The sequence below is a fragment of the Fukomys damarensis genome, unplaced genomic scaffold (genome assembly GCF_012274545.1).
Source record: "Fukomys damarensis isolate Sample0158 unplaced genomic scaffold, DMR_v1.0_HiC HiC_scaffold_73851, whole genome shotgun sequence".
Taxonomy (NCBI): Eukaryota; Metazoa; Chordata; class Mammalia; order Rodentia; family Bathyergidae; genus Fukomys; species Fukomys damarensis.
In genome coordinates, this window is record NW_022974763.1 from 10,776 (window position 1) to 21,360 (window position 10,585).

The window sequence follows — 10,585 nt, forward strand, 5'->3', positions numbered from 1 at the left end:
CATTAAGTCCCTTTCTTCAAAAGGTTTTTCAACTCTGATATCCTTTTGTTGATTTTTTTTTTTTTTCTAGTTGACCAATCTATTCATGATAAGGGAGTATTGTGGTCTCCCATTATAATCATGGCTATGATTATCTGGTTTTACATCCATTATGCTTGTTTAATAAAGCTGGGTGTACTGTTATTTGGTGCTGTTGTGTAGCTCTGTTGTGTGGTGATCTTTTGGTGTTTCTTTCTTTAACCAGTATGTAGTGACGTTGCCTTTTTTGATCAGTTTTGGCTTACAGTCCACTTTGTCTAAAAATAGGAGAGCTGAACCTGCTTTTTGCAGGTTAACATTGCATGGAAAAACTGCTTTAATTGTAACAGCTTTTCCTTAATGAGTTATTTGTTGCTTTTTTCTGACTGCTTCTAAGATTCTAAGATTTTGACCATGATGTGTCACAGAGAGGTTCTTTCCACTTTGTGGCTATTTGGGATTTTGTATGCCTCACTTATCTCTGTTGCATTCTTTGCCCTTATTTGGAAAGTTTTCTGCTATTATTTTGGGTACCAGAATTTCAAAACCGTTTGTTTTATCTTCCAATTATTATTTAATTCCAATTAATCTTAGATTATTCTTCTTTCCATCATCTAGTAGCTATGGAATCCATTTTTCATGCACATCTTTAGTTTCTAAGTTATCTCTCATTAATGGTCAGTGACAACAGCATGGTTTTCTAGCTCTGACACTCTGTTTGCACACTGCTCACTTCTGTCAACCATACTTTCAGTAGAATTTTCTACCTCCTGAATTTCTGTTGGCAGCCTTTTTATGGATGTAATTCTTTGCTATGATGGCCATGTGTGTTTTTCATTATTCTGTTTTGCTCTTCTATCTTTTTATTAGTGTCTTCTATGAACTCATTGATCATTTTGTTTATTTTTCCCGACTATCTGTTTACTAATATATTTTATGACCTGGTCAAATGACATTTAAAAAAAAATCTCTTCAGTTAGCCTTTCAAGCAATGCAAGTGTGTGGCTTTTCATTTCCTGTCCTTTGATGGCACATGGTGCCGCAGACCGAGCCTGAGGATGGACCTTCGCCTTCTCTGTGCTCCCTTTCTCCTTCCTACTCCCTTTAGACCATGGATGGCACAGCTTCCCTGTTCCCTTCCTGCTCATGCCCCATCAGGAAACAATCATGGTATATTACGCCTAGGCCACATAGGTCATGCAGCACCATTTGCCCTGCCTTCTCTTCCTGTTTGCCTTCCACCATAAATAAATAGCGTCAGGGGCTGCAGGTGGCCGCTGGCTCCGGACAAGCTATGGTTCCACCTGGTCTCAAACTTCAAGAATAATCTGGGTCTCTTGGTCATCTTTTCTTCATCTCCCTCCTCTCTCCCTGGCTTCAGACCCTTACACTGCTGAGGGTCCGGACAAGTTTCCCATCTTTACCTTTTCTTTGTGGTCATTGGTTAATGAGTGTTTGGATGCCCATCCTGCAATGGAATGTGCCATTGATGACGCAGCACCGAAAATGGTGTCATACCTTAAACAGACAGTTAAGGGTTATGAGAAAATGAAAGCTGCCTCCAGGCGGTTTGAGGCTAATGAGGGGGCAGAGGGGCTAATGGAACTGTTGGCCCAGGTGAAGCCTGCAGCCCCAACCCAGGAGCCCTCCTCTGAGTTTTCTGATTGCTCCTCAGGACCCTGGAGACAAGGCAGACTCTGATGCAGAGAATGAGTCAGGGCTTGCAGCTCTGGCTGGTCTTTTCATTTCTGCACCACAGCAAGCAAAATTGGACTCCATCATGCTACTTGGGGTGAAATCCAAAGCGGCCCACTGTACTTTCTTAAAGGGCACTTTAGCCATGCCGCAGGTGTCCACATTGCTTATAGGCCCGCTTTCCCCCTACAGATGGCCCAGCAGCAAGCTCACGATCAAGTGGGAGCCTTGGAAGATTTGAGTCCTAGAATATACCACATCCTAGAGGTTCTCTACCCAAATAACCCAGGACAGAGGCTGAGACAACATGAATCATTCTTCTTAAAACTTTAAAAGAGTTAAAAATGGCCACCTATGGGCCCATGGTTCCTTATTCTATGGGTTGCTGGAGGCGGTAGTTGCTATGCCTATGCCCCCAGATGATTACAAAGCCCTGGCTGAGGCTTGCTTGTCCACCAGTGATTACTTGTTGTGGAAGTCTGTGTATGTTAAACAGTGTGCAGAACAAACCACATGCAACTGGCAGCACACGGTTCCCACTACTATGGACAGGCTCTTTGGAGAGGGTAATCAGGAGGCTCTGGTTAACCAGCTGACTTATGTCCCACCAGCTTACGATCAGATGCAGCTCTCGGCCCTGCAAGCTTGAAGAGAGCTCCCATTGAAAGGGGAAAAACATGGGTACAACTGCTATCAGACAGGGTCCTGATGAGCCTGTCCAAGATTTTGTCAGTTGGCTTTTACAGGTGGCCTCCCACATTATACATCATTATGAAGCGGGACAGGTGGTTGTTAAACAAGTGGCTTTTGAAAATGCAAATAAATGGTGTAAAGGGGCCTTCACAAAAACAAGTCTCCCAGAAGATATTATTAGATCATATGCTGACACAGGCTCCCTCCTGTGTGCAGGAGGCCACCTTAGAGCCTCTTTATGGCCTCAGACAAGCCCCAAAATGATGGAGCTTGTTTTCAAGGGGAAAGAAGGGATACATGACTGGAGATTGGAAGAAAAGGGGCTGGTCACCACATACCTTGCCCAACCTGGTGAGGGACAATAGTAGATTTCCCCTGAGAGGCATGAAGCCTACTCCTTGTGCCCCAAATGCAGGAGGGGGTACCAGTGGATGAGTGAATGCAAGTCTAAGACAGATGCTGATGGCCACTGAGTTCCAGGAATGCTCAGCAGGGCCAGCCCCTGCCCCATCCAACAGTGCAGGTGTGCTTGTTTATTCCGCCTCAGCCATTCTGGCCAGCCTCCAACATGTCTCAGAGCTTCTCTGAGCAACCCCAGCGAGCACTGGACTGGACCCCAGTTCCTCATGGGTCCTCAAGCACTCACTGCAGGAGTGCACTGGAAGGCACTGTCAGATTTATTGCTGGGATATAGCAATACTACCTTTAAAGGGCTATAAGTCATTGCAGGAGTCATAGATGTTGACCATGTGGGAGAAAAAAAAATATGGCTTTCTCTCCCAATAGTTTTTTCATAACCTTAGGGAGACTAGGATTGCCCGTTGTTAATTTTGCCTGTGGCTAGGGGCACTCAGCTTACAAAGGCCATTACAGCTGATTATAGAGGCCCAAGAGGTTTTGATTCTTCTGATGCTTATTGGGTCACTAAAAAGATGAAAGACCAGAATACAATGTCACTATTGACAGAAAAACTTTTAGAAGATTACTGGACACTGGATTGAATGTGTCAATGATTAGTTTCCATCATTGGCCACTGGACCAAGTTCATATCCAGTTACAGGGGGTGGAACAGATACAACACCCAGCCTAGAGTTCAAAATTGTTACAGTGGATTGATGCAGGGCTATCAAGGCACTTTCCAGCCTTTTGCATTACCCACCATACCAGTAAATTTGTGAGGCTGGAATGTCTTAAGTGCTATGGGAAACATACTGGTGAATTCTAACTCTCTTTTATTTTCACAACTGTTGAATCAGGGATTCAATCCCCACATGGGCATGGGAGGTTATGGTCAGGGAAGGAAAGAGCCTGTCATACCCTGTCAAAAACTGGACTGTCATGTTTTGGGCTACTCACATTTTTCCTAGGGCCACTGGTCAGTTCTCTGCCCTGACTCGCAGCCAAATCCATCATATAGCTGTCAGATGATCTGGTCTGGGTTAACCAGTAGCCTTTACCACAGGAGAAACTCCTAGCTACATACCAGTTTATAGAGGAACAATTATGAGCTGGTCATATTGATCCCTCCAGTAGTCCTCAGAATACTCTGATTTTTGTGATAAAGAGAAAAGAAATCAGGAAAACGGCACCTCCTACAGGATCTCCATGCAATCAATAAGACCATGCAGCCTGAATTTTCCAAGTCCTTCCATGATCCCTTTGTCCTTTCATTATTGGCCACTGTATTTTTACCGTACCTCTTTTTCCTCCTGACTGTAAACATTTATTTTTGGCTACCGTGATAGGCCATGGATGATGATGCTGTCTCCAGTTGCTGGTACAAGAACTTCATGTACTCATTATACCTTATTCCCTACAACAGTGATGGCTTTGGTAGTTTTCCAAAGATTGGCAGACTTCCTTAGCCTCCTTTCCTGGACAGACTGACAGTCATCCATCTTTGGACAAGATTTTATAATTTGCATACCCTACTCTTTTCATTTTCCCTAAGATAGTCCAGTTGTTGCCTTTGGAAGGAGCCATTACTGTTTTCAGAGATGGCTCCTCTAATGGATTTGTACGATATCATTCCTCAAATGAGAATAGATCTCAAGATACTGGCTTTACATCTGCCCAGCTTAAGGATTTTGCTTCAGTCATTTTTAATTTGTACTCGGTCAGTGCTTATATAGTGGGCCCAGTCCAGAAAACAGAAACTGCTACCCTTTCTTCCACTACCAGTGCAGTTTGCTTTCAGCTTTTTCATCATCTGAGAGACCTTGTGAGATGCCGCGCTTTCCCTTATTTCATCTCACATGTTCATTCACAGTCTTCCCTCCCTGGGCCATTGTGTCAGGGAAATGACACTGTTTATGATCTTATTGCTTTTTTGCTTCCTCAGCCTCTTACGCTTGCCCTTCAACAGGCCACCACCTCACATTCTGTTTTTCACCAAAACGCTTCCACCCTAGCAACGTTTCCTATTTCTCGAGAACCTCGTGTGGCAATGTTAGCCGCCCCCCCCGCCCCGTGCTTCGTATTCTGTCACCAGTCCAAGGTGTCAGTCCTAGAGACCTGCACCCTCGTGACCTCTGCAGATGGGTGCGACCCATGTGCTTGAGTTTGGTCCCCTCAGATACATTCATGTTTCTGTTGACACTTCTTCCTCTGTGATCTTTGCTTCCACTCAGCCAGGCGAGGCTGCCCAACATGTCAGTGATCACTGTCTTCGTGCCTTTTTGGTGCTTGGTTGTCCAAAGGCGATCAAAACTGATAATGGTCCTGTTTACCCTAGTGCTCCCTTTAGACTCTTTTAGCCAACCTTTTGCATTTTCCTCCCTACAGGTATTCCTTATAACCTTCAGGGTCTAGCAATCATTGAACATGCTGATCTCACCCTTAAAACTATGTTACACAAACAAAAACGGGGAGTTCTCCCTAGTTCTTATAAGCCCACACCCTCTACTATAGTAAATCTGGCATTATATACCTTAAACTTTTAAATAGCATTAGATAAACCCTTACAGCAGCAGAGGATCACTTTGTTTCTTGTCACCAATCAAAGCATTAATCTGCTTACTGGAAGGACCCAGCCACTTCTCCGTGGTATGGACCAAGTCCTGTGCTTATGTGGGGAAGAGGATTCATTTGTATCTTTCCAAAAGTTGCTGATTTCCCTGTCTGGGTGCTAACTTGACTGGTGCAGCTGTGTGATGGCATCAAACCCAGAGATACAGTTGATTCGACTGTTCAGAAAGCTGATATTGTCATCTCAGATGAAGATGCCGTGTCAAGCTCCTGTCACATTAAGTGCAAGCAGTGACCTATCCCACATGCAGTTAGATCAATAAATTAGCAAAAGATGCTCAAAAAATGGTAATGGATACGGGAGGTCCCTCAGGCCCTGGTGTCGTAGTCCTTACTATGATGGCCTTGGTTTCCACTCAGGTAGGAGGCACAGATGCCAAACAGTATTGGATTCATTTCCCTGACTCCACTGTTGGCTCATGTTGTACCCTGGGAAATGCCAGCTCCTATTCCCGTATTCACCAATGTGCCTGCCCAATTAAGGGGAGGCCAGATGGGCATATTTCTCTCAGCCACACCACCTTTGATTATACAGGCATAGTGGCATCACTTCCTGTGTCTGGGGTCTAGTCAATTCTGCTTGCCCCTTTGGACTAGAGAAAAGTCCACCATTGTGTGAAGAATGAATCTGGCCTAGAAAGAGATTAAATCCTTCTTCACAAAACTTTTAAGTTGGTCAACATGAGTCCATCAAATACATCTTTTTCTACTCATCCCTGCCACAATAGAATGACCACTGTTCCATTCAAAGGTGCAGTGTCATGGGCTGACTGTTGTTCCTCCCATATCAATCAGATTCATATACATCCTGTGCAATTTTTGGAGTGCTTTCATGTGCTGGTAGGTTACAATGGATTCTTTCCAGTTACTTCTCTTGAAATTAATCATTATTCAGGCATCCTGGCCCAGGGAGGCTTGCTGCATGTACTGGTAAAATAATGCAATCTAGCTATAGCCTTAAAAACCTGTGGGAACTGCCAGTCATTGGGGATGCACTTGTATGTAGGCACCCTGTGTTTTCCTTAATGGGTTCACTAATATTACCAAGTACATTGATGGTACTTTTTTTTTTTTTTGAGACAGGGTCTCACTATGTAGTTGAGACTGACCTGGAACTCACTATGTAGCCCAGGCTGGTCTCTAACTCACAGTGATCCTCCTGCCTCACCCTCCTAAGTTCTGGGATTACAGGTATGTGGCACCATGCCTGGCCCCATTGGTGGTACTTTTAATGTTACCTGTACCAACTGCAGCCTTACCAAGTGTGCTACTTGGTTGTATCGTCCCTCTTTTGTCATGATTCCCACTAATCTTTCTGGACCATGGTATAATGACAGAGGGTTCCAAGTACTAAAAGAGATAGAAAATCAATAAATCAATTGAAAGGTCCCTGATGGATGGTTGGACTCATCATCCTGGGTATTGTATCTCTGGTCACTCTTCTTACCTCCACTGTGGATGCCTCTGTGGCTTTGGCCGAAGCCATCCAGACAACTCATTTTGTCAACCAACTGGCAAAACATACCTCCTATGCCTTAGAAACTCAGGAGGACATTGACTCCAAGATTCAGATACAACTTGAAGCACTGGAGGCAGCAGATCTCGAGATAGGAACACAAGCAAAATCCCTTCAGTTCCATCAAGGGCCTCACTGCCATGCTGAATTTAAACACATTTGTGTTACAGCTCTAAAATATAGTGTGACAACATGGCCCCGGGAGAAGGCTGTTGCTCATCTCATGGGTATTTTCCACCATGCCAACTTCAGTCTGGATTTACAATATTTTACACAAACAAATTCTAGACATACAACATGCAGAGGTCCAGAGTCTTACCCCAGATCAAGCTGCTCGGACAGGGCTGGACCTCCTCAATGGGTTCAATCCTTTCAATAATAGCAGGCGCACTAAAGTTGGGGTGCTTGAACTCTTAATTGCCTCGATTATACCTATTGTCTTGTTTCTAGTCTGCTGAGAATATTCCAGCAATAACTTCTCCACCTCACACTGGGAAAACATTGGAGTCACCTCAAGTTACAAATAAGAAAAGGGGGAGATGCCATGGGCCAAGCCTGAGGATGGTCCTTTCTTTCCTTCTGCTCCGTAGGTTAGAGAGTGTCTGCTTGACTCATACTGTAGACCCTGGATGGCACAGCCCCAGGAGACATTCTGCATCCTTCCCTGTACTCTTCCTGTGAGTGTCTCACCAGGAAACAGTCACACTATGTCTGCTTAGGCCTCTTAGGTCACATAGCACTATTTGCTCCACCTTCTCTTCCTGCCTTCCACTATAAAGAGTTCGTGGTGCTCCCAACAAGCTATGATTCCACCTGGTCTCAAATTTCAAGAATAATCTTGGTCTCTTAGTCATTTTTTCTTCATCTCCCACCACTCTCCCCAGCTTTGGAATCTATGCTGTGCAGGTCACAGCAACATGGATTAGTTCTGGGGGAGTTGGAAGTTTTTCAAGGCATTTTGTTGTCTTCTCATATTTTTTTTTGTGTTAGTCTTTTTGAGGCTTGTGGGTTGATTGTAGTATAAAACTTTGTTTCTAGTATGGAGACCTCTTAAGTGAACACATACTGTTCATTGTGTCTGCTGCGTGTGGCCAAATATTTGCCATTTTCTCTGTCCCTGTATTCAGCTACCTCCTTTCACTTAGCTAGGAGGTTGTAGCTTATTTGGCCCAACACAGAGTTTTCCAGAAGTAGTCAACAGTATTGCTGATGATCCTAAAGTAATCCAGATATTGATATCCCAAGAAAAACAATTACAAGCAAAAGCTATGTTAGCTTGCTTGTAGTTATAAAATCAGCATAAATTATAATGTCAAAACCCTAAGAACAAATAAACTGCTACCCTTAACCACAGAGGAGAGATCTATAATTATAGTATGAACCTTAGGACAAACAAAATACTTATTTATTATTCACCTACTGCAAATATCTATTAAATGAAATAAGTTTACCACTTTTAACAATAGAACACCATGAAAAAGCAATAGCATAAAGTTAACTAGCTACCTACAGATTCATAAAGCTTAGAAGTTACACTAAAAAGACAGAGCAGATGGGGAACCACTGAATGTAGAAAACAAAATTCAATGGATAGGAAAAGGAGGAGAGAAAAATTGTACAGGGGCTTCTATTGAGGAGTAAAAAATTAATAGTTATCAGGAACAATTGCTAGAAAAAAATTGAAAAGAAAGAAGAAACATTAACAGACATAACATAAAGGTAAGAAAGAAAAATCTGTAGCAAAAAGAATAAAGGATATAAAAGAAATTATTAAAGAAAAAGGCAAGGACATAAAAAGTCAAACTCCATCCTTCAAAAAAATGAAACAGATAAAAATAATAGTAGGGGCCGGGGATTTAGCTCAGTGGTTCAGTGGCCTGCCTTGCAAGCGCAAGGACCCAAGTTCAATCCCCAGTACCAAAAATAAAAAAATAAAAATAAAAATAATACAATATAACAAAATCAAAAATATTGGGTCAAAGAAAAATTACTGAATGAGTAGTTTCTTTTCAAGATCTGCAGTCTTGGGATCCATTCAGTCATGACTTTCTCTGCCAGACTTAGTACCTATGGGTTTTGGAGGTGCACTTACAGCACCACAGGTTCCTCCATTTCCCCAGATCGCTGTCACTGTCCAAGCCAAGGCAGGTCTTTACTTCTGCTGGTAGATGAGGAACTCACCTGGATTTAGTCTTCAGAACAGTGGTTGGAGGGGGCTATTGGACTTAATGCCAGCAGTCATGGTGTCTGGTTTCTCCCATCTCTCTTCTTCATTGTCCTTTTGCAGGATTGGAACCACTGGTTGCTTCTCATCTCCTATGACCCCTGCCACGGGGAAGCAAAATGTGGGGCCAGCTTACACCTGCTGGGTGATCACACCCTTGCATTAGGGGCTGCTGCACATCAGTCCAGGGTCTCCTTGTTCTTGTGGAGAGGGCTGCCATTTGTTTCACATGGTCCTTTATTTTTATGATTTTCTGAGATAAAAGTAGAGGAGCTCACATTTTTCACTTCTCTCCAAAGGTATTGGCCTCATCTATGCTTGGTCAATGGAGAAAGTAGTGACTGGGCAATGGGAATGAGGCATTTCCTTGGGCTGGTCCCGCTTCACTTCTTGACCTGGAGGGATGATGGTTGGATGTGTGTCTGTATTTACAGCAGGTTATCAAACTGTGTTTTATGTTACACCACCCTAAAGAACAAGAAGTCTAAAATCACTTTTGTATTAGTGACAAATACTTCTCTGTTGCTGATGAAATTTCAAATTGAGAATGATATGGAAATAAAGTGGTGGACAAGTAGCAGGGGGATTTGTACAGGGATAGATACACCAGCAAGCCACAAGTCCAGAATTTCCAGAATGGCAAAGATCTTGGGGATGACTGAGTCCAGCAGTGGGTAGCTCTTCCTGGAGGTGGCTCTTCAGATACTGCAATAAGATGGAGCATGATCCAGGCATATGAGTTAGCACAGTTCATCAGAAGGCACTGATACACAGAGTGTAAACTACTGAATTATCTCAGAGGGAAGGGAAGAGAGCCAAAATGTCCCACAAGAATCACAGATCTCCTTGAACAAACCTGAGATACTACGGTTCTCTATAGAGGACTTTCAGTTAGTTCCACCAAATTTTATAATGTTATCAAGCACATTTTCTATTATCAAGAATTTTTTTAATCCTAGAAGCAACACTTGTTTTCCAACATATGCTACATTTCATTCTTCTAATACAGTATTAATGCTTCTGTTATTTATAAAAGAAAAATAGATCATAGGTTCAGACTATTAAAACTACAGGGTTACTAGACAATACAGTATTAATGCTTTTGTCATTTATAAAAGAAAAATAGATCATAGGTTCAGACTATTAAAACTACAGGGTTACTAGACTGCCTATTCGTTTGAAAACAAATACCAAAGATGTGAATAGTTGTTCAAGGCTTTCTAGGGTTCCATTTTCCTTTTTCAGCTCAATACATTAAACTATTTCCCTATGATTATTTTCTAATAACGTGATTTAAGAAACATGTTTAGAGTATAATAGCTAAAACTTGGAACTGGCCCAATTTCCCATCAGTTGGAGGCTGGATAAAGAAGATGTGGTTTTAAAGGTAGTAAGGGAAAAGGAAAAAAAAA